Consider the following 25319-nt stretch of genomic DNA (forward strand, 5'->3'; position numbering starts at 1 on the left):
CTTGTGAACGTCATACTTCTGATAACCATGCCTTTCTTACAGCAAACAGATTTTGACATTCTTAATAGGCATTGGAGCATTCAGAATGGGCAAGTGCGATGTACAACACAGAGGAATACAAACTGATTTTACAACATATGACATAGCAAGAGCTATACATAAAAAAAGGATAGGGGGAGGGTAGTGTAAGGCGAACAAGGAAATGAGTCCATCATACATGCCTGACAGCGTTTCTGATAGCGATAAGTGCATGAGAAATGTAGTAGGAGAGGAAGGGGGCTGGGTACCAGAGAGAGGAACACTACACAATAACGAAGTGGCTGTAGATGTAAAGAGGGAGTAGAAAAAAGGGGGTGGGGCTGCACTGCAGTCCTGGCCAGTCTTTAGGAGGCCTAGTTGATAAGGAGGGCACAACTGCAGACCAATAGGTGGGGGTGCCAGGAATGTATACAAAAAGTATCCAAGAGCGCAGTGCATAAAAAGGGTACAAGATGTAAGAAGGATGTCTCGGGCTCGACAGGTTGGTCAATCACAATGTCTATACCACTAGCCCACTCTTCACCTGAAGATTCTGTGTGAGACTCGGAAGGTTCGTCGGAAGAACTCTCCTCCTTTTGTCTCCAGGCTGTTCTTGTCTTCTTGGTGATGGTCTTGCCCTTTTGCTTGAAGAGATAAGGACGGGCTCGCCTGGAGGCCACTTTGCCTATAAGGCTGTTTGCCCGGCAGCGGGGACTCCAGGGAGCCCGCCCCAAACCAGGGAAAAGCCGGATTGAAAAACCCTGGTAGGTCTTGTTGAGGTAGGTTGTGGTTTGTGAAGCTTGTGGAGTAATCCAGCAGTAGAAATGGTGAAGGTAAGTCTGTCGTTATTGCCTTCAAATACCAGAATGCACTGGTCTGTCACGGTAGAAAGAAGCAGCCAAGTCTGAGGTGTGACTACAAGGACCAGCATGCACTGGTAAGGATCATTCCACGAGGAAGTTTGGACTATCACAAAACCGTAAGCAAATAGCTCCAATGCCCAAAGCAGTAGTCCTGGAGGCGTGTGAAAACACATGGAGATGCCCAAGCAGCTGTCCGGGAGGCGTGTGGATAACACGCAGTGAGAATCACCCGACAGTGAAGGAGGGGCCGTGAGTGAAGCACACACGGCAGCGGCGTCGGGCACAGCGCACTGAAAACAGCAAAAGCTGTAAACCTGCCCGAAGTGGAAGAAAGCACAGCAGAATCCGCTCGAAAGTGGAATCGGAATACCACTGACAAACAACACAAGGGAAAGCGGAACAACACACAAAGGTACTGGGATGAAAGGGGAAGGAACATGGGAAGGAGCGTAAGCAAACTCACTGAGGTAAACAAAGTAAGGAAGTTGCAACGCACAGGTGCTTTTCATTGGCAGGTATTTAAGGCAGCTACTGAAGGAAGACTAGAGTGCACCGCGCGTTGAAATTGAGTATTTAGTCTTTTTTCCATATCGCCCATCTTCTCCATAGCTTCCATGGGCGATATGTGACAGTATGTTAGGCAAGATTATGTGCAGTACCCTTGGGGAGACTACAGCAACCTTGTCCTCCTGACAATAGGTAACCCAACCTTTGGTATAAGTCTGTACTACAAAGATTGCTAGTGTGGCTGAGCAGCCAGGCTTATCTCGAGAGGGGTAAATGTGAGCAGCAGGGTTTTTACACAGAGATTCACAGTGACAAGTATCCAAAATAACTCTTAAACTCAAGGTTTCTTGATTACACAATTATTAATTTAACAGTCAGTTGAATAAGCCTTCTTCAGAAGGGAGCAATATATATGTAATACAAAAATACACTTTAAAATACACACTCTTAGTTTCTCTTAATCAGCAAGTATTCATTTGGGATGGCACACATATGGTTCCTACACCCTGAGGTGACTTAAATAACTAGGACACTGTGGACATTAATATATCACTGGTACATTTAGAGCAATACTGAGTTGCTGTCAAAGAAAAGGGTTTTAAGAATAAAACAGCGGGTAAACAAATATTCTGAAGCCTGTAAGTACTTTTGAACCCCCCAATGTAAAGCAAAATTAACCCTTTCCTGCAGGAAAGGTAAAGCTCAGGTCTCACTTACTCACTCGATCCTGGTGTTCCTCTCCCGGGCCCTTCGGTTCCTGCAGCATTAATGGAAGTACAGCCAGCTCCGAGAGGATTTCCAGATGAGCTCGTTTTGGGGTCGATTGGTCCCACCAACCCAAGGAGAGAAGTCGTCCTTTGCAGGTTTTCTCTAGTCAAGGCGAATTCGGAGCTTCAGCACAGCAGCAGGGCTTCACCAGGCAAACCAACGGTCCAGGAGTTGCAGCAGGTGTCTCTTCCAAGTTATTCTTCGGATTCCTTCGTCCAGTGGTCGACTCTGCCTTCCAGTCAAAAAGCCTTGCCTTTTATGCAGGTTTCTCCCATTCATTCGCAGCCTAGCTGTCAATCACACAGCAGGGTGGCTGTCCTCCAAGGACAGCCCTCCAGCCAATCACCCTTGGGTGCATTCCTGTAACAAAGGAGACTAAGCACAGGGAGTTTCGGGCACATCCCTTGCTTCCTGCCCTGCTAGGCACGCTAGAGCCAGAGGTGGGCTTCACTCGTGAATCCCGCCAAAGACAAAACAAACAAAGGCACCAAACTTGGTTTGGCGCGCAGAGTAAATCTCAAGAAGGACCTTTCCAACAAGAAATGGCGAAAAAAGAAGACCGGGGCCATTTTGACGAAATGGGCACCCATGGGTGTCTTACTGCAGCTGCAATTGCAGCCTACGGTAGAAACTAGACAAAGGGGATACTAAGTAACCCCTGCAGCACCCTATTGTAAGATAGTGTGTGCTGTGTCTAGAAATTTACAAAATGTAGTAAAGTCAATTTCACTTCACTGCTCTTGGAAACAGTAGTTTCGCCAAGAGAATGTATTTAAACCTTTGGCAAATCTAAGAAACTTCCCTGTGCCACTGCACTGAAGGTGCTGTGTGTCACAGTGTAAAGATGATCCCTATGGAGTTTGTCAGACTCCAAAGTCAAAAGAAACAGAGTCCAAATCACAGAAAAATACATGAGAGAGTGGGAAAAGGGTCTTGCTCTCACATATATAAAAGTCCTAAAGTTCAGCATAAAGAGCTGGGGTCTCTAAGCTAGAAGGGAATTAGTACATTTCTGAGATATTTCCCTAACAAAGTACACCCTCAAAAATTATTTTAAACAGATACAATGCAGTGCAAAATGGATGCAGTGATATAAAAAGGCACACCCACAGAAAACTATATTTTTCTTCTAAAAATACCAGTGCATTGAGAGAAGTAGAGTAGGAAAGCAAGGTGGAGTCGCAGAGTGTAATAGCCACCAGTTAAAGGTTCAGATGTAAGAGGAGTAGGCAGTAGAAAGTTCATCCAGAACTCACGCGATCCACTAGGGTATGAAGAGGACCAGAATCCAAAGTCATACGGGAGCAAAGAGTACCAAGCGGCCGCCACATGTTTTGAAGGTTCACGAAGGTTTGGGGGATGGAGGAGGGGTTGGCCCGGCCATGCCCGGACAGGCACACACAGGAGCCTTAGGAGTGGGGCCTTGGTGAGGAGGGCCCGACATTCACCTGCCGGCTTCAGGATGCCCAGTTAGATGGAGCACTGGCCAATCACACAGCAGCATCAGGCTGCTTCAGGCTAGGGCTGAGGAGGTCCGTATTCGGGTAGCCATATTGGAGCGATGATTTCAGAACGCCCCGAAGCACACTCACACTGATCACAAGATGGGCTAAGATCAGTGGGAAATATGGCAGTGAGGGCTGAAAAGCACCCCCTGAGCATCGAGCTCCAGCGAGGCCTACCTGCTGCAAAAAGATGGCTGCAGTACCCTGTAGTAACCAGAGTCTCGAGGTGTTTGGGGAGGCTCTGTGAGGGCCGCAGTTCTTTCATCCTCCGGCTTACTGATTGAATGTTTTTTTTGGAGGCCCACTGACAGTATGGATACGTATATAGACCTTTTCAAATTTGTTAGGAATTTGGGAAAAGATTTCTGATGTTTCTTAATCTGCTTAGAATCACATGCTGTGCATATAGCCCGACATCCAGTGGTAACCGCAGAGTATTGCATCTTGTCTTTCGAGAATCGAAAGGGGACGTCGACATGGGTGTGCCTGTAACACTATCCCTACATGACGTGTAGTGTACCCAAGATCCCTCACGCGTCGAGGTTCCTCATGTTTTTTTCCGCCCAGCATATTGGTCGCCTTATGCAGAGTTCGTCAGAGACATTGCCTATTGTCCCCTCGACCTTTGGTCGAATATTATATAAAATAATTAAGATCAACCTATCTGTCCCTTATTTCGACGGCTGTTCCAGATCTCCACCGAAGACCTTCAGAACTTCGACGGATGGTGATCCAGTCCGCGCTGCCGACCATGTGGCTGGGCATTCCTTCGGCCTACACAGTAGGGAGAGGGGGGTCGGGGTGGACATTTCTGTACAATCTGAGAATGCCTTTCCCTTTCCTTCCTCTTTCCCTTTTGGTCTTCGTCACTCTACCCATCCTCGGCTATGGAGAGGACTCCATTTAGGTTTTGCCCCATCTGTAAAGGCAAATTTCCTTGAAAAGATGAGCACAAACGGTGTAACCATTCCTTGCCCCTCAATCGCAACAAAATAGAATGCGCGGCTTGTATGCTCCTCCATCCTAAGACATTAAAGGAGCGCAAAGTCAAGCGGTGGGTGGCCTAAGGGATGACGAAGTCCAAGTTTTCTCCCGCTGCCTCAGCCACCGAATGTGACGACAGCGAGAGTGACTATCAGACCTCCGAACTGGTCGTTGACCTTTCGATGGAACGCTCCCGTTCCGCATAGTCTGTCCACGGCCCCGCCAGGCACTGCTATGGGGAAGGTACACCCCGGCGACAAAGACGAACATTTACACAGCACTAAACACACAAACCTAAGTCAATCTTCAGCCAAGTCGAAGAAGACTTCAGCGCCAATGGGTACACCGGAAGTTCCGGCGGCACCCGCCGACCGTCAGGATCGGGAGCCCTCCCTGCAGCTGCATATGCGCCTGGCGACCGGGCCATCAAAGACAAAGGGCGCTACCTCTAATATCCCGGGTACCATTGTGCCGCATCACAAGAAGGCGTCCGGCGATGACAGGGTTCCTTTTCTGTAGAAGACGGTTGCCAAAGACAAAGCCCCGGCACCGCCGAAGAAGGCAGCCACTGAAGACAAGGCCCCAGCTCTGCCGAAAAAGAGTCCTTTTCAATTGCAGGCCGAAGCTACGCGCCTCCCGTCTGCGTAGGACGTCGCCGACAGCATAGCAAGAATTATATCGGCCGATTCTCATAAACGGCAGCGAAGAGATTCTTCGAGGCCTACGGAAAAGGCCAAGGATCCGTCGAGATCCAAGGATAGCCTGAGGGGAGTACCGGAACCCTCCCATAAGCCGAAAGAGAAGCACAGGGATGTTCCATCTGTCGGTCCCCGAGGAGGAGTTCCCTGAGGTGAAGAGGGGATGTCTTCGACGTTGAGACAAAAATCTGGACGTTTTACGACAGAAGAGCGTTTTCAAGATCCTTTTCCACCTCTAGACCATTATTCTTTTTGCACTAGAGAGAAATTGGAAAACTGTATGGAAAGGCTGAACAGATTTGTTATCCATTCAGAGCAACCTACACCAAGAAGACCACGGGATGAGAGCCCTTTGGACCCTGTAGCAAAAATCCCAAGGCTCTTTGACCCCTCTCAGGAAGAGGATATATACAACTATGACCTCACTGAATAGGACATTCCTGCAGACACTCGGGATGAGGATCAATTCACCAATCCTGAGGACATGCATGATCCCATAGAGGGCCAGGAGGACAACCCAGATATGGGTGACCCTCAACCATGGCAGTCTCCAAATCCATCACCAGATCCTGATGCCCTGTCCTTGGATTCCCTCCAGACCTCCCCCCACTAGACAACCCTCGCCAGTGGATGATCAATTGAGGTTTAACGTCATGTTGCGCAAAGCGGCTGAACACTTCACAATTGCCACAGATGAAGCCGTCCCTGAAGCTGACTTTGAGGAGGACATCTTCAAAGAGAAGCCACCGGCCAGTCAGGCTATTCCTCTCCTCAATTCAATTAAAAAATGCCTGGCTCCCTCCTTATCAACACCTGCTCTCACAAAAGGTGTTAATCCAAGAATAGAAAAACTCTTTCGTCTTTCTCCCTCAGACCCCCTTTATATCAGAGGTCACTCCACCCCAGACTCTCTGGTGGTGACCACTACAAGAAAGAGGGCAGGGGTCCCTCTGTCAACCGGCGAGGTACCCCCTGATAAGGAAAGTAAAAGACTTTACACCCTTGGGAAGAGGGTCACGGCCGCAGCCGCTTTTTCAACATGTATTGCCAACAACACAGCCTTATTGGCCAGCTACGCGGATGCTCAGTGGGCCTTGCTACAAGAAGGCCTACAGTAGGTTCCCGAACCACTACAAACTAGTCTCCTGACCACAGTGACTGAGGGCAGACAAGTGAACCAAAGCATACTTAAAAACACTTGGGATTCTGCCGAAACAGCTGGTCGATCCCTGGCTCAGGGCACACTCCTGAAGAGAGACGCGTTGCTACGGAACTCTGGGTTGAAGCCAGAGACGCAAGTGTTACTTATTAATAAACCCGTGGAAGAATCCAACCTGTTTGGGAAGGTGGTTGGCAAGGCCCTCTAGACTGCAAAAAAGGAGCATGACACCCTGAAAACGCTAGACCAAATTATACAAAGACCCTCTACAAGACGAGGATCTGGGTCCAGACGGCTATTTCATGGCCAACGCTTCCCTCAGCAACAGTACAACTCGGGAAATAATTGGTCCTCTCCACAGGCAACCAGCGGATACACCACCCAGTATCCCCAGAAGGGTCAGCATTGTGGAAAAGGAAGGGGCCTGAACTCTACCCCCAGAGGCTCCCCAGCCTCAGGTTCAAAACGACCCGAAAATTCAGGTCCCCTCCCATGCCTCCCCGGTGGGAGTGGATAACTACAGACCAGTGGGTTCTAAAGACTGTGGCCCACGGGTACTGTATAGAGTTCAACCGGTCCCCAACATTCAGACCTCCACGAGCTAGCCAACTGACACCAGACCATGTTCGTATCCTTCGATTGGATTGTGTCCTCCCACATATTCCTCATCTTGTGATTATTCGTTATCTCCAGCTTTGCTGGTTTGGAAAAGAAATTTCTCTCGGCAGAGGGCGCTGTGCTCGAGGTCGAGGTTGTGGCGTCGATTGTCCCTCGACGTACTCCATCGACGTCACCAATGGTATAAATAGCTCGAGCCACGCCCGTTGCTTCAGTTCCGTTTTTCCGATCGCTTCTCTATCGAGAACGGCGCACTTCTATTTTCTGTGAAGAACATGTCGTCATCTTCAACACCTTCGACACCCAGGACTGGGTTCAAGAAGTGTGCAGATTGTGGATCTAAGTTGTCGATCACCGATCCCCACCGGATTTGTCTCTGGTGTCTCGGTTCCAGTCACCGAACCGACGACTGCGGGTCCTGCCAATCTATGACCGAAAAAGCTCTTCGTGAGAGGAGAGGTAAACTGTCGGTGGGGAGGGAGGCCTCAAAAAAGGTTTAGTCAAAAAGACACAAGCGACTGATTCTAAGGAATCGGATCGCCATAGGCACTCGTAGAGATCTCAATCTAGGAGTAGATCGAGACACTCTTCGTCATCATCGAAAAAAATGAAGAGGAGACAGATCTCTCTCATCATCATCTTCAGAGTCAACCGAAGAAATTAGTTGTCCGACTAAATCGGATTCTCCCAGTAAGTGGGAAGAATTCCGCAAAAAGATGGAGGTTTTCGAGAATGCGGCCCGACCCCCTCGAAAAAGCCATACCCCTAAAGTCGCTCCATTGGACGACAAATGGAAGTCCAAGGCTACCATGGCAAAGACCGGTAGCTTCGAGGAATCCAAAAAACCTCGAGTCTACGTAAAACCGTTGAAGACTCTTCGAGAGTCGAGCACTTCTCTAGTGCCATGCAAGAAACACAAGTCGTCGAAGACTTCGACAACTTCGTCGATGCCCTCGACGTGGATAATTTAGACTCCAAAGCCAAAAACATCCTCGACACCATTATCGAAGTCATCTTCGAAGACTTCGAAGACCCCTTCGACAACTTCAAAGGATTTGCCAATTCCTTCGAAGCAGATGGAAGAGGAAGAAAGGAGATTCACTCCTTTGCCCAGGTCAGACTTTTTCAAATCTATGTCAGCAATCTATGAAGAGTCTGCTTCAGAAGAAGACGAGGTTACTCCTTTGGGAGTTACTTATGGTACAAGACAAGTTCCTGAGGAACTTATTGACCAGGAATCTAGAATGAGAGACCCGAGTGATACTCTACATTCTGCCAGTGGAGTTGACACATCCCCAGAATTAGAGTTCGCCAAACCTGATCCTGCAGAGCATGCAGATGCTGGGTACAGGGGTCTTATGACCAGGGTAGTTGAATATATGGGTTGGGGTAATACTTCACCCATTTTTGAACAAGATGACATGACGGATATAATCGTCAAGGGACCTCAGAAAGGTCCTGTTCTCCCTTTCCACAGAGCCCTCCAAAGGACTGTGGAGAAAATCTGGGAGAAGCCAGAAACTATTGCTGCTGCAGATAGCACTTTTCCAAGAAAATATAGACCGGCTGGAACGGATCCTGAATATTTGATTAAACATCCGACTCCAGAGAGTTTAGTCATTCAGGCAGCATCTACTTCAAAACAAACTGCTTATCCAACTATCCCTCCAGATAGAGAGGATAAAAATATTGATGCCTGGGCACGTAAAGTTTTCACGTCAGGCAGTATGGCACTTAAGTCGGCAAATGTCACCTGTACCCTAGCCAGGTTTACCCATACCCTGTGGGACTGTATCTCGGCAGCGGCTGATCATATTCCGGAAGGCGAGGAAAGGGAAGGCTTCCTGAACATAGTCGAAGACGGGAAGGAGGCAATGGGGGAATGTCTCCAGTCTGGACTGGATACTGCTGATAGTTTCAGCAGATCCATGGCTGCAAGCGTTGTGCTACGCAGATTTGCATAGTTGAGGAAGTCGGGTTTGCACCAGACGTGCAAGCCAGACTTCTCAACATGCCCTTTGATGGCTCGAGGCTCTTTGGCAGAAAGGCTGATGAAAGTCTAGAAAAACTTCAGACCTCGAAAGCGGCAGCTAAATCACTTAGCGCCTCTTTGCGCCAGCCTCTAAAACCCTATTCCGGCTCATCTTCCTGGAGGGGTCGTTCTTTTCGATACTACTCCTCTTTTGGTAGAGGAAGAGGACAGGCTTCTCAAAGGGGAAAAAGAAACTTCCCTCGTGACGCACGAGGAAGAGGTGCAAAATCAGCCTCAGGAGCGGCATCTGTACCCTCAGCCACTCCTGCAGCCGCCTCCAAATCCCTCTGAGACCTTGTTACACAAAACACCAGTGGGAGGCAGGATCTCTCAACATCTGAAGGAATGGCGGGGCATTACCTCAGATGCTTGGGCACTGGAAACAGTAGCCCAAGGTTACTGTCTCCCCTTTCTAAAAAGGCCTCAGAATCATCCACCGGGAGCCGACTCTGCCAAAATTCCGGATCTGCTCCTGTTGCAGGAAATTTTAACCCTGCTATAGAAAGGTGCCATAGAACTGGTACCTGTTGCGGAGAGGAACAGGGGTTGGACTTCCCCATATTTTCTCATCCCAAAAAAGGACGGAGGACTGAGACCCATCTTGGACTTGAGAAACTTGAACAAGTTCCTCAGGAAGGACAAGTTCAAGATGGTGACTCTTTCTCAGATCCTTCAGGCTCTCCAACTCCAAGATTGGTTGGTATCATTGGACCTTCAGGATGCTTACTTTCATGTGCCAATCCATCCAAAGCACAGAAAGTACCTGAGGTTCGCGATTGGCAATTCTCATTATCAGTTTCGAGTTCTGCCATTCGGGTTGACCTCCGCCCCGAGGGTTTTCACCAAACTGTTGGCGGTTGTGGCAGCAAGTCTCAGGAGAGGAGGTATTCACATATATCCCTACCTGGACAACTGGTTGATCAGAGCAAGTTCTCCAGAACAAGCTCAGGAACATCTTTCGATCACCTGCCACTTCCTCCACAAATTGGGCTTCTCCCTCAATTTCAAGAAGTCTCACATGATACCATCACAGAAGCTCCAATTTATCAGAGCAGTCTTGGACACTTCATCGGGAAAAGCCTCACCTCCCGAAGTGAGAGCTCTCCACATCCAGCAGATGGTAACGAAGTTTCAGAATGCCCAACATCTACCGGCCTTCGATTTTCTCAGGCTGCTCGGCCTCATGGCATCCTGCATTTTCCTAGTACCAGAGGCCAGGTTGAGAATGAGATCCCTTCAGTGGGCGCTCAGAACTCAGTGGTCCCAGTTCTCAGGGAATATGTCGGATCTTCTGCAAGTCCCGAGCGCAGTTGCTCAGGATCTTCTATGGTGTGCTTGCAACGACAACATTCTCAAGGGAGAGTCTTTTTGGCAACCATGGCCGGAGATAACGGTAGTGACGGACGCCTCACTCACGGGGTGGGGAGCACACACCAACGATCTGACAATCCGCGGTCGTTGGTCTCCATCGAAGTCCAAACTACACATCAACCTGTTGGAGCTGAGGGCAATCAGACTAGCTCTGAAGGCCTTTCTGCCCTCTGTACAGGGAAAGAATGTCCTGATAATGACGGACAACACGGTGGCCATGTACTACCTCAACAAAAGAGGAGGAGTAGGGTCACTGCCACTGTGCAGAGAGGCAATGCAGCTCTGGTTCTGGGCAATACGAGAAGGAATCTCTCTATCGGCAATTCACCTAGCCGGAGAGAAGAACACGGCGGCAGACGCTCTGAGCAGGCAGAGCACGGTCTCTCGAGTGGGAGCTGGCTCAGGAAGTCCTTCTGGAGATCTTCGCCCTTTGGGGAACCCCTCAAGTGGATCTGTTTGCCACCACGATCAACCGGAAGTGCGATCAGTACTGCTCAAGGGAATTTCCTCAAAGAGGAGCTCTGGGAGACGCATTCGTAGTGGAGAGTTTCCACTGTTGTACGCGTTTTCCCAAGTCCCCGTGATTCCTCAAGTAATCAGGAGGTTGAGAAAGTTCAGGAAAACCATGATCCTAATTGCCCCGGATTGGGCCAGGAGGACGTGGTACCCGGACTTTCTGGACATGTCCATCTGCCCTCCAATACGTCTTCCCCAAATAGAGGATCTTCTCTCGCAAGAGGAAGGTCGGGTTCTCCATCCAGAGGTCAAGACACTCAACCTTCACGCATGGTTTCTGATAGTTTGAGATACAAGGATTGGGATCTTCCGGATGACGTAATGGAAATCTTGCTTTCGGCCAGAAGACCAGCAACAAAATCTTTGTACCAATGTCGCTGGAACAGGTTTAGTAACTGGTGCAAAGACAAGGATGTGGACCCTTTTCAGTGTGGCACCCGAATGGTGCTTTTTTTCTACTACATCTAGCTAATCTGGGGCTTCAGATAGGAACAATCAAAGGATACCTTGCTGTGCTGTCCATTTTCAAGCGCTCCTCGGAAGAGGTTTCATATTTCAAAATACCATTAATAATTCAATTCTTAAAAGGGCTTACTAATGTATACCCTCCAGTACCTTTTCATGTACCAACTTGGGACTTAAATTTAGTATTAAAATTCTTGACTTGCATACCTTTTGAGCCTCTGCACTCATGTCCATTGAGGCTTTTGACTCTAAAAACTGTCCTTCTTGTGGCCCTATCATCAGCCCGCAGGGTTAGCGAACTTCAGGCTCTCTCATGCAAACCACCATATACTACTTTTTATAAGGATACTTAAAGTTAAACCTTCATTCTTGCCAAAAGTAGTCTCGGACTTCCATTTGTCACAAAAAATAGTAATACCAACCTTTTATCCTCCTCCTCATCTGGGCAAAGAGGAGGAGAGATTACACAGATTAGATCCCAAGAGGGCTCTTAGTTTTTACATCTCAAGGATGGCTAAATGGAGACAAGATGACCAACTATTTGTGGGTTATACTGGTCATAAATTAGGCTTATCTGTAACAAAACAGACGATTTCCCGCTGGATCATATTAGCCATAGTTGAATGCTACAGATTAGCAGGAAAAGAACCACCAGATGGGCTTTGTGCCCATTCTACAAGGGGAATGGCTACTTCTGCGGCTCTAAAGAGGGGAGTCCCAGCAGCAGATATTTGTGCAGCTGCAACCTGGAAAACAATGCATAATTTTGTTAAACATTGGATACTGCCTCCTCTAACGAGGGTTTATTTGCCAAGGCAGTTCTGCATTCTGTCCACGAAAACTGAAATTAGTACTCCCGCCTCCAAAAATTGGTACTGGTATGGGAGCCTATCACAAGATGAGGAATATGTGGGAGGACACAATCCATTCGAAGAACAAGTTACTTACCAACTGTAACGTTCTTTCGACTGGATGTTCCTCCCACGTATTCCTCATCGACCCTCCCATCCTACCCCACAGTACAGTTTACGTTTTCTTACACTTTCCTCTCGCGAAGAATTTATCGGTCATGGGGCACGCCTGGGTGTTCCTCCTATATATATTTAATCGAAAAAACAGAACTGAAGCAACGGGCGAGGCTCGAGCTATTTATACCATCGGTGACGTCGACAGAGTACGGAGTACGTCGAGGGACAATCGACGCCACGACCTCGAGCACAGCGCCCTCTGCCGAGAGAATTTTTTTTTTCCGAAGCAGCGAAGCTGGAGATAACGAATTATCACAAGATGAGGAATATGTGGGAGGAACATCCAGTCGAAAGAACGTTATAGTTGGTAAGTAACTTGTTCTTCTTCAGGAAGTCGAGACACTACAAGAGAAGGGAGACACAGAAGTTATACCTCTATCACAGGTAGAAGAAGGTATTTATTCAGTGTACTTCCTTGTACCCAAAATGGATCTAACCATGCGCCCTGTATTATATCTGCACCCAGCAAACACATTTGTAAAGCCACAGAAGTTCTGCATGGTCAGTCTGCAGCAAGTAATTCCCCTGCTATTACAGGGGGATTTACATGGCAACACTGGACATGAAAGAGGCATACTTTCATATTTCAATGTTGCCAGCGCACAGAAAATGCCTCAGAATTATTATACAAGACAAGCATCATCAGTTCAAGGTACTACCCTTCGGCATAGCATCTGCACCAAGGGTATTTACAAAAGTACTAGCGCTGGCAGCAGCACATCTGCACAGGCAATCCATCCCGGTTTATCCTTACCTCGACGACTGGCTCATAACAGGGGACTCTTACGAAACCTGTCTGTCAAATTCCAAAAGACGATAGATCTTTTATTCAATCTGGGATTCTCTATCAACGAGAAAAAATCCAGCCTAGACCCCAGTCAGGCCAAGCAGTTCCAAGGGGCTCTAATTCGAACAAAGGACAGCCTCATTTTCTCCTCCAATGAGAGGGTCCAAAACATGCTGTTTCAAATCCCTCAGTATGTTGCCAGTCGAGAGGTGGTGGTACGCAAGGCTATGCGACTGTTAGGAATGATGGCGTCATGTATTTACTTGGTACCTCACGCGCATTTGCGCATGCGTCCAATGCAGGAGTGGCTCAACAGCCAGTGGTGTCAGGCCAGCGGACAATGGGACGATCTAGTGGTTGTCTCGCCAGCCCTCGTTCTCTCTCTACAGTGGTGGTCGAGGGAGATCCTCTTGAAGGGGAAATCCTTCACCACCCCCGCAGTGGAAGCCAATCTAACTACAGACGCATCTCTCACAGGGTGGGGATCTCACCTGCTTCAACAAACGGCGCACAGAGTTTGGTCGTCAAACATAGCATCCAACCACATAAACCTGTTGGAAATATTGGCAGTGTTCAAAGCACTAAAAGCTTTCCAGACACAACTGCAAGGAAAGACAGTCCTGATCCTCACAGACAGCACCACGACCATGTACTATCTGAACAAACAGGGGGGCACTCACTCTCCAGGGCTGTCCAAACTATCAGAGAACATTTGGAAGTGGGCTCCCAAACGCAACATGTTCCTGTTATCACAACATGTTCCAGTGCACCTCTATCTTCTAGCATACGTACTCAGCAGAGTTTTCCCATTGCCCATGAAGTACGAATGGCGACTACACAAAGACATAGTCTCCAGCGTTTTCGCATAATGGGGCTTCCCAGAGATCGATTGTTCGCAACTCTGGAGAACGCTCAATGCCAACATTACGCCTCCCAGGTACCCCACAGAACCGCTCCAAGGGGAACTGACTCTGGATAACATGGTCAGGGAAATTTGTTTATGCAACTCCCCCCACCCCCGACTCCCCTTCTCGACAAAATAGTGCACAAGATGCACCACGAACCAGGGGGGCGTGGTTAGCTGCCATGTAGTGAGGTCGTGTCTCTGGTGAGCTTCTCTAGATGTGCCCAAGATGAGCTGTTTTTTGCACGCTCCAAGGAACCCCTGGACCCTGTGAGCCACCCTTTCTGCGGAGGACTCCATCCGGAAGCCATAAGATCTTTCTCCTAAACCTAGGAGAGCCGGTGAGCGTTTCTGCACCACAAGTTAGAGGTGGCGGACCGAAAGCCAAGATGGCGGCTCCCGCGCGCTAATCCCCTGAAGGGGCTTGAGCGCAAGACTACCGATCCAGCATAAGCGCTGCAGCGCTTTCGCAGACCCGCTGAAGTTGCAGACCTGGAGGTGCCCGGAGATCCCGCCCCGGAGGGTCCCGTCGGATCGGGCGAGCTGCGGAGAGGAGGAGCCGAGGCGGCGCTGCACCCTACCTGCGGCAAGCGGGCTGCTTGAGTTGCGGGCTAGCACGGGAGTTGCGAGGGACGGAGGCCGGCCCCGCCTGGAGGAGCCGCTCGGATTGCTGAGGGAACCGGTGACAAGCCAGCACCACAGAGGTGAGCGGGGCGGGTGTGGGCCAGACCTGACACCGATGCACTAGGCCGGGTACAGCAACCCGGAGCCGTGTGCCGCCCCACCCCGCCGGCTCCACTTCGCTGCCAGCGCAGAGGGAGAGGAACCACCCGATCGTGCCGGGAATAGAGTACCCCCTTGCTTTGCTCACACAGACTGCCTTTGCGGCCCTTGGAGAGGTGAAGGGCGCGGGGGACCGCAAAGGCTGACCTACGGCATCAGAAACCCACTGGGCCCCTGAGGACCGTGTGCCGCCCCCCATCGGTGGGGCCCCCTTATCCTCCCATTGCATCGGACAGGGCAGACACACCGTGATCACCTACCTGCGCAGACACCTAGCAGCCAGGTACACCATAGCCCACTGGCACTGCAGCGAGGATCCCAAGCCTCCCCATACTGAATCTGGCCCATAGACTGGATCCCCCGGTACACCCGCACCGGAATACTGGCCTAACAGATCTGCAGGGACCTGCTGCGAGGACCCCAAGCCTCCCCCATACTAGATTTGGCCCGCAGACTGGAACCTCCTGTACGCCTGCACCGGCATATCATCCAAAACAGATCTGCACTCTTCCCTGCCTCGCCGTACTGGGAGCCATTGAAACACAGGACGCCGTATACAGACATTAGACAACCACAGCTCAGCCCGCACAGCATACACCTCAGATCCGCAATTGGCAGACGAAACTGCGGCAGGAAAGGACACAAGCTCCAGACACGACAGATAGCACGCAACACCAAGCTATCACAGGTTAACCCGTGCAGTTACCCAAGACCAGTGCAAGCTACCAACTGTAAATCGCTGGCTTCGAATGGATTGTGTCCTCCCACGTATTCATTATCTCCAGCTTCGCTGCTTCGAAGCAGCCAAGCTGGAGATAATGAATTATCACAAGATGAGGAATACGTGGGAGGAACATCCAGTCGAAAGAACGTTACAGTTGGTAAGTAACTTGTTCTTCGAATGGATTGTGTCCTCCCACATATTCCTCATCTTGTGATAATTCGTTATCTCCAGCTTCGCTGCTTCGAAGCAGCGAAGCTGGAGATAACGAATTATCACAAGATGAGGAATACGTGGGAGGAACATCCAGTCGAAAGAATGTTACAGTTGGTAAGTAACTTGTTCGTCTCTTGTGTCCATAACATAAACGCCTGGCTGCGCCTGGCTGAGTCTACACCCACCACCCCATACTGACGCGGCGTTGCCACAGCTAGTCCTTCAGCCTTGGGCACAAGCCGCCGTGCCGGATCCCTTGTGGGTAACCTCCAATCCGCACCACCTGTGCCTGGAGCAGGGAGATGTCACCACCCGATAGGATGTCTGGGAAAGAATCGAGGTCCAAGCAGCGCCAAACCACTATAGACACTTTTACGGCCAGTGGATCTTCAGGGTCTGAAAGCTCAAATGTGGGAGCGCCAGAGGCGCAACCCGACCCCACTGACGCAGCAGTTGAACCCAGCAACTCCCAGATACTCGAAGCCATTAAGTTATTCCAGGCAACAATGGAGAACAAAATAGATGCCGTGGCTACAGACCTGGGCCTCCTGCGCCAAGACGTTCGATCCGTAGCCGGCAGGACTGAAGCGTTCGAGACTCAAGTCTGGGAAAAACTGAAGCTAAAACCCATCTCCTCCGAGACGTGGATGAACTGCAACAAAGAGTTTAAGAATTTGCAAGATAGGGCAGAAGAGGCAGAGGGGCAGTCCCGCAGGAACAACATAAGACTCCTTGGTCTGCCGGAGGGTATCGCGGGCCCTAACCCCACCAACTATGTTGAAAATCTCCTGCTGCACGAAGTCGGAGCAGAGAAGCTCTCACAAGGCTTCACCATCGAGAGAGCCCACAGGTCACTAGCCAAGAAACCACCGCCGGGAGCCCCACCTAGACCATTGATAGCGAAGGTTCTTAACTACAGGGACCGAGAGGCCATACTGGCTTTTTCGAGGTCTGGGGGCCAGATCCAAAGAAACTCTGCAAAAATTGCCATCTACCCTGATTACACCTTCCAGGTCCAAATGAATAGGGCACAGTTTATACACGCAAAAGGCAGCAGGATTGCGCTACATGCTCTTATACCCGTCGAGATTGAAAGTACTACACAATAACAGAGCCCACCTGTTCGACACACCGGCACAAGCCCGGGACTTGATGGACGAGCAACAGATCCCTGACATTGCGGGAAAAAAGCGGAAACCGCTCTGAGTCCTACCGAGCCATGTACTGAGGGACCCTTCCATATGCAATAGCCCACCGGCTGACAAATTTAGCCTCAACAGAGCTGAATGGATCCTCCACACGGAGACACCGGAGCCAAAAGACACTCCACCCCTTGGAAGTTTCCTTCAGGGTATATATACCCGCCTGTAGGGCACCTGGAGACCAATGTGTGGTCAAATGGAGCGGAAACAGGACTGTCATAACGAGGGAAACCTCGCTGGACCTGTTCTATTTTCGGGGAGTTCACAGTTAATGGGGGGAGGAGGGAAACGGGGTGTTAACTCCAAAGTTGGGAATTTACACAGGGACACATCGAGACCGTTATCGGGGGGAGCGAAATGGGGTGTTGGCTCCATAGTTGGAAACCTAAATCGCGAAACACCAAGACCACTGGGAAATCATACATACGAGCTATCAGCTAGACCTAGTATGTCGCCAAGAACCATTGCTAGACCGTCTCACTCCCATGGCTGACAAGATCAAGATTATAACTCGGAACGTCAGGGGTATGAATAGCTTTGTTAAACAGCGCCGCATCCACGCATACCTGAGAAGGTGTAAGGTGGGATCGCCATGCTCCAAGAGACACACCTAACCCGGAATAAAATGGAAGCATTGACCAAGACATGGCGAGGCACCCTGATAGGATCCACCTACTCCTCCTACGCCAGAGGGGTCTTGATCTAGATCGATCCGACCATCCCCTTCAGGCTAACGAGCACCAAAATAGATGACGAGGGTAGAATGGTGCTCATACATGGCACCATTGAAAACAGGGAGTTATGCCTAATTAGCACCTATGCACCTAACCATGACGCAACATCTTTCTTCCATTCACTGTATCCTCAACTTACCCCTTACAGAGGCTACATCATGCTTTGGTGGGGGGGGGGACCACAACTGCACCCTAGACACACTGAAGGATAGATCAGACAGTAAACGCACTCGTCCATCCCCTCCAGCCAAAATACTATCCAAACTAACACATCAGCTACTACTCTGTGATTTGTGGAGGGATGCACACCCTGAACAATGAGAATATTCCTTCTACTCCCCACCTCACTCCGTTCACACCAGGCTAGATTATCTCTTCGCAAGCCAAGAGCAACAGGCCATGTTTAGCGATGCACAGTACCTGCCGTGAGTGCTGTCTGACCACTCTCCGCTAATGGTCACCTGGGAAGTATCCCCACCCAGACCCCCAGTGCCTACCTGGAGGCTTAGAGCCGAGGCCCTACTAGATACAGCCTTTCGCGAGCGTATAAAGGACCGCACCGAGGAATATTGGCAGAGAAACTTGAACAGTGTAGAACACGTGAGCACAGCATGGGAGGCGTACAAGGTGGTTATGAGGGGAGAGATGATTGCAGCTACAGGAGGGGCCCAGAGATCCATCGTAACCTAGTTGGAAACCTCTGAAAGCGAGTTGGGGGAACTGGAGAACAGGGCTGACTCATCCCCAGAACACCTGCGGAAAATAACATAACTGAAACAAACCTGTCTAACACACTGGGAATCCCTGGGCAAATTGAGCTACACCAAGTATATCGAAAGAACCCATGCCTTAGGAGACAAACCCGGTAAGCTCTTAGCTTGGCTCTATAAAAGAGAAACCCCCGAATCCCCATATGTCACATACTCAAGCCCGACGGCATCACAGCGCATACCCAAATTGAGATTAACTCTGTCTTCTCTGACTTTTACCGCAACCTTTACTCTGAGACCCTGCCCCCCACTGACACCTAAATCGAAGATGTCTTAGACATCATCGAGCTACCCAAATTAGATTTACAATCGGCGGAGGCCCTAGATGATCCCATCACTCCGGACAAAGTGAAGGTTGTTATTAGATCCCTACCATCTGGAAAAACCCCAGGCACGGATGCCCTCCCCGGCGAGTTTTACAAGTCATATGAAGAGACCCTGGCCCCCCCTGCTGACACAGGTGTTTAACGAGGCCTACAAACGCGGTATCCTCCCTGCATACATGAGGGAAGCCGTAATCATCCCCCTACTCAAACCTGGTAAGGACAGAGCCGACTGTGGCTCATACAGGCCTCTCTCCATGCTAAATGTAGACAGCAAAATCTTGACTGCCCTATTAGCGAATAGACTGCGTAGGGTAATTCCCCTATTAATCCATCGAGATCAAACGGGTTACGTCCCGGGGCACTCTATCACTGAGAACCTGCGTAGGGTACACCATGTATTCTATAGCACTGAATCTAGACCTCAAACATACGCTGTTGCATCATTAGACGCCACAAAAGCTTTCGACTTGGTGCGCTGGAAGTGGCTGTATGCCACCATGGTAAAAATGGGGATTGGACCAGTCTTTTTGAAGTGGACCCAATTGGTCTACTCCAATCCGACCGCCAGGGTGCGCACGAACAAGACATACTCCAGCAAGTGGCACCTCAGCAGAGGCACCCGGCAGGGATGCCCACTATCCCCCATGTTATACATCATCGCCACCGAACCTGTGGCCGCCTACCTCAGACAGGAGTATGGAGATGGGAGCATTGAAATAGACGGTGTGACCTACCTCGTCTCCATGTATGCTGATGACACATTACTATACCTACACAGTCCCGAGCACCTCCTGCCCTATATCCTCGAGACTCTAGATGGATTCCACAAATGCACAGGGATCCGGATCAATAGAGACAAGTCTTAGAGACAAATCTTGCCTCTACCCCCTCGCCATACTACATAGTGAAGAATACAGGTCCCTGCCCCCCTTAGACCTCCAATGGCAAGTGACATCCTTCAGATACTTGGGGATTACCATACATCGGAACCCACACACTGAACACATTCTTAACACGGATAGGGCTAAAGACTCCCTCGAGAAATCTATGAAATTCTGGAGCAGACTCCCGCTCTCAGTAGCCGGTCGGGCAGGCCTCCTTAAGATGGCCGCACTCCCCCGCCTTCTGCACTACTTTACTAACGTCCCTTACAACATCCCCCCTCATTCTTCAGAAACCTAAATAAATTGTGCAGGAGATTCCTCTGGCAGGGTGGTAGACACAGGGTGGCGCTAGAAACACTTCAAAGGCCCTACGAGAAGGGAGGATTGAAAGTTCCCAGCTTTGAACTGTACTACCTTGCTAGTCAGCTGAGGCACGTGGTGCGATGGATGGCCGACGAGAGTACGGTGGACACTCAACTCCTTCAACCTGCCCTGCCCCGCCTATTACTCAGAGACCTACTCTGGGTCGAGGAGAGTATTACACAACACTACCCATACATAGCCAAGTTGGGGATCCAGCTTTGGAAACGGTCCTGCAAAACGGTCGGAACAGCAGACCCATACTCTCCGCAAATCCCCATAGCAGCAATCATGGCGAAACGCGCATGGGGACATCGGGAAGTGCGCACCCAAATGGAGCCCTACGGGGTGGCCACGTTGGGAGACCTGGTTCAGGAGCAGGAGACCTTAACGTTCACCGAGCTCAGCGAGGCCACACGGCTTCCTGCAGGACAGTTCTTGCTCCATGGAGCAGTAACGCGAGCCATGGGGGACAGATGGCCTGAGGCTGCCAATCCTGCGATGGAACTTGAGACCATAGAAACCATGTTAAACGCCGCTGAGGGCGGCCACGAAACTTCACGACTCTACGAGGCCCTGCTGCAAGGTACGACTAGAAACAAACTCAAATGCAAGGTGAAATGGCAAAGCGAACTGAGCCTCGAATTTGAAGACAAAGAATGGGAAAAGATAACCAGCTACCACAAAACAAAAAAATTTCAAGGAATGCCCGCCTACAACTCATCCAACTGTACATCACCAACAGAGCCTACCTCACGCCAGAAGCCATTTCGAAGTTCAATGGTGCGGGAGCTCAGGTGTGCCCCAAATGCAACGAACCCGAGGCTGGAATGACTCATATGTTCTGGGGCTGCCCAGTTATACAGGGTTTCTGGACACAAATAAAAGAAAGAGTTGCCATGGCAAACATTGAAGTCGAAGCTCATAGGCCTGTGGCCTGTATTTTAGGTAACTACAGACGCAGCAGAAAAAACAAGCCTCTTAACAGACTCAAAGACTTAATATACATCACAGCGAAAAGACGCATAGCCATGGGATGGAAAAGCCCAAAGAGCCCTAGCGAGGCACTATGGTGGGGGGACCTTAGAAGGTGGATAACTGCTGAGACCGGAGCATGGGAAACAGCAATTCAAGAACAGAGACTAGACTCCAGCGAAGAACTACAACGTTGGGTGGCGCTAACAATACCGTTACTTCACCCCAAAGTGGTGGACAGCACCTCAGACGAAAGCGATAGCTCTGGCTCGTAAACTGACACGAAGGACACTGATGAACTGCCCGTGGTCTTGGGAGAGGAAGGGAGGGAGGGGAGCGAAAAGCACTAGAACCTTGATTGTGATGCCTTACTGATTATCATTGTGCCTTGTTTATATTGTTTTAAAAACCAATAAAGTTATTTTAAAAAAAAAAGAAGATACACCACGAACCAGTCACGATGATACTGGTGGCCCCCATGTGGGCCCGCCAACCCTGGTTCGCTCATCTGATGGAGATGTCCCTGTCTCCTCCAATGAAAATACCTTGCCCATACAACATGTTGTCGCAAAACAGAGGGGAGACGCTTCACCCATGCCCGCAGACATTGAACTTAACGGCCTGGCTCCTGAGGTCATAGATTTTGGGCACCTGCAGCTCCCTCAGAGATTTATGGACATCCTCAGGGAGGCTAGAGAACCGAACACTAGATATTGCTATTCCAGTAAATGGAAACAGTTTGTCATCTGGTGCAACTCACAGAGCATTAACCCGATTAACTGCTCTCCCACACACATTGTTTTGTACCTAACTCATTTACTTGACTCGGGCCTGGTCTTTAACTCTCTAAAGGTTCAGTTAGCTGCGCTTTCAGCCTACACTACATCACAACAGATAGTGTCATAGTGGAAGATACCAGTTATTAAGGCTTTCATGGAGGGAGTGGAAAGAATTCACCCTCCCATTTCAAACCCGGCTCCCGGATGGGACCTAAACGTGGTGTTGACTAGGCTTATGGGGCCTCCATTCGAGCCCTTGCACAGAGCAAGTCCTAAAGATCTCACCTATAAGACTGCTTTTTTAATAGCTATCAGCGATTCTCGAAAGACAAAATGCAATACTTTGCAGTTACCACTGGATGTCGGTCTATATGCACAGCATGTGAATCTAAGCAGATACAACCATCAGAAATGCTTTTACGGTAAGTAATGCATGTCTTGCAATGAAAGCATGGTCTTTGTCAATGGAAATCTGACTTCATCTATAATAATGGGAGATTTAAGAAATACAAAATTATTTATTTCCCTAGAAGAAGGGAAAGAATTGGAGGACCGTGAAATACTTAATGAATTAGGCATATACAGGGATCACAATTAAGATTAGATTAGCAGGAACTAAACGCAGCTCCTGGGTATCCAGCAATATCCAGTGGCCAGGAGCTACCATTGGGGAAACAAGGAGCTAGTACATATCGTTCTGAAAATCTAACTTCGATATAACATGCACACATCATTTTGTCCATTATTTATGAACCCTTATGCTTTACATGTCATGTAGATGTGTCCTAATGTTTATAGATTGTCCCAAATGCACAAAGTAAAATTCACAGAGGTGTTTGTTCTGCATCAGTTGCCTTGGGAGCCAACAGTAGCTACTAGTAGCTGTTAGTGGCAGGACAACTAGACTCTTCTAGGCTACAAGCAGGAGCTAAATCGCTCCCAGCTCCCCTGAGTTTCTAACCCTGCATATAGCATGGCATCCTGTGTCCTAGTGATTTTAGGAGGAAATCTAAATGTAGCCCTCGGGGATCAGAGACAAGGATATGGGCAACACCTTTGTAGCTGGTACCGAAGAATTGGAAGCTTTAAAATGTAGAGATTCTTCAGGGATAACCTCAATGTTGAAGAAAGAAAAGCTTTAAAAAGAGTCTACAGATACCATTGTTGTTAACACACCTTAAAACCATTGGGTTTTTACCTGAAGTTTCCAACGAGCCCCATGCTTCTTGTCAAATTAGGCTGATTAGTTGGTAAATAAATGGTTTGAATTAGGATTATTAGCTAAACACGAGAAATAATTAAATTGAAAACGATGAAAGAATACCTTCAATATATTTTTTGTCAAAAATTCATAAGTTATGTGATATCAGACACGAGAACCATAATGGGTGGTATATATTGGCAGCATAGACCATGTCCAAATATATTGATATTCAATTAAGAGACTTTCTTGAGGTTCAGTTCCTACACCAGGGATTTAAAGTACATTTTGAAACGACTTGAATTAATCATTTGAAAATAATCTTACTGGATAGTCACATATGAAAAAGCATTGTACACATAGATTCAACATCTATCAGCACAATTATGTTTTGGGGGTGTTGCACTTTTGCACGGCATGGCAAAATGGCAGACCGTGCTTAACCTCCGCACCGAGTGGGGGATTCATTTTCATTCTTGTGCAGTAAGCATGGACAAACAGAGCTATAAAGTGAGACTTCAATAAACAAGCGGTGGGTGCACACTCAGCTCGATTTTCAGAGAAAACAGCACTGTTGGTGCCGATATAGACGCCATAGACCAGGATTACTCGAGTACTCAAGACGGGAAGCGAGGCTTTCACTGAGGCCCTTTCGAGCTTCTATTCGGGAAGCCGGAGCGGAGTGAGGCTGAGCGGCTACAGAGGGAGACCGAAGCAGCAGTGCCTTCGAAGTGTACTTAGGTGCCGGTCCGGCTCGACAAACCTGCTTTGCATTTACGCCAAAGACAAACGGCGGCACAAAGTAAATGCGATATCACTGTGGGGTGCCCAACAGCAGCACACGCTTGCAAACATCCTCACCTGCGACAGGCACCGCCTGGTCATTGGACCCCCCCGTTAAATGAGCGCAACTATAAGTCCTTGCACCCCTCCTGTTGCTGGACATACAGGTGGCAAATCACATCAACAGGGGTGGAAGAGCATTGCCTACACCAGACGGGGGCGCAGGTCATCCAGGCGGGAACTCTTTAGGCGGGCCTGTGGCGCAACAGTGCGACAGTCGCTTGCTATTGACCATCTTAGGCCCATTGGGTGTATATGCGTGGCACCGGGCCAGCGTATCCAAATAAACCTTGCTTTGAAAACCGGCTGCCCGGCCCATACAGACAAATTCTAGATTCACGCTGGGCCAGGGAAGTGGGCCCATACCCTGTCAAACGCACAATCCGTGAGCGTGACACGCTTTAATACACCCAAAGCATAAAGCCGTTACAAATACAAGCAGGAGGCCTCATGACAAAGGGTGAGGGGCATAAGAAAGGCGGCACTATCGACAGGTTAACAAAGCCCACCCCCAAACCTGCAGAGATGGCAGGAGAAGTATCAAGTGGTCAGGGTCTATTGGAGGAAGCCCAAGCATCTGCACCTACTGATCTGCAGGGCGTGATGGATTTGATGCAGTTGGGCTTTGCTGCAATAAATATATCAACCAACGTTACTTCAATCCGTACCCAGCGAATAACAGAATCCGAGAGCCGCATCAGCAGCCCCGACGCAGTAACATCATTGCAGGACACCGTGACCACCCTAACTAAAGATATGAGTCAAGTCATGTGAAAGCTGAGTGTGAGGACTTAGAATCGAGATCACAGAGGAGCAATGTGCACATTATAAGTGTAACAGAAGACGCACTTACAGGCAATATGGAGAAAGCAGTAGAAGAACTGCTGCTAGAACTTCTGCGAGACCCTGGGTGGTCGCCACTCAGCGAAACCCAAGCCGGGAGGCTACCCGAAGCCAATAATAGCCTGCCTGGTGAATTACCGTGACCGGGACCTGGCACTGCAAGCCGGCCACGAGAAACGGGAGCTAAAGATGGGATCCAACACTGTACATTTTTCCGGACTACACTGTAACTGTGCAGCAAGAGAGGCGCACCTTTTCTGGTGTCAAAACTCTTAGGGACCACAATACTGCATATGCCATGCTCTTTCCCACTAGCGTAGGCATACATCATAATAACAAAACCTACTTTTTCACACTCCCGGAGGAGGCAACTGCGTTCATAGAGGCTCAAATCCCATTACCTTCAGCACGAGGGACAGAAACTTGATATTTTACTTTTCAACACCCCCCTTCCTTGAT

The 25319-nt window shown here is 49.3% G+C and overlaps 1 protein-coding gene across 1 annotated transcript in view; it reads left to right on the plus strand.

Moving 5' to 3' along the window:
* Nucleotides 1-25319, plus strand: part of VPS35 (VPS35 retromer complex component) — a 1351314-nt gene that overhangs the window by 727651 nt on the left and 598344 nt on the right. The gene's annotated exons all lie outside the window — the stretch shown is intronic.

The sequence above is a fragment of the Ambystoma mexicanum genome, chromosome 1p, assembly GCF_040938575.1.
Source record: "Ambystoma mexicanum isolate Mex_15411 chromosome 1p, UKY_AmexF1_1, whole genome shotgun sequence".
Taxonomy (NCBI): Eukaryota; Metazoa; Chordata; class Amphibia; order Caudata; family Ambystomatidae; genus Ambystoma; species Ambystoma mexicanum.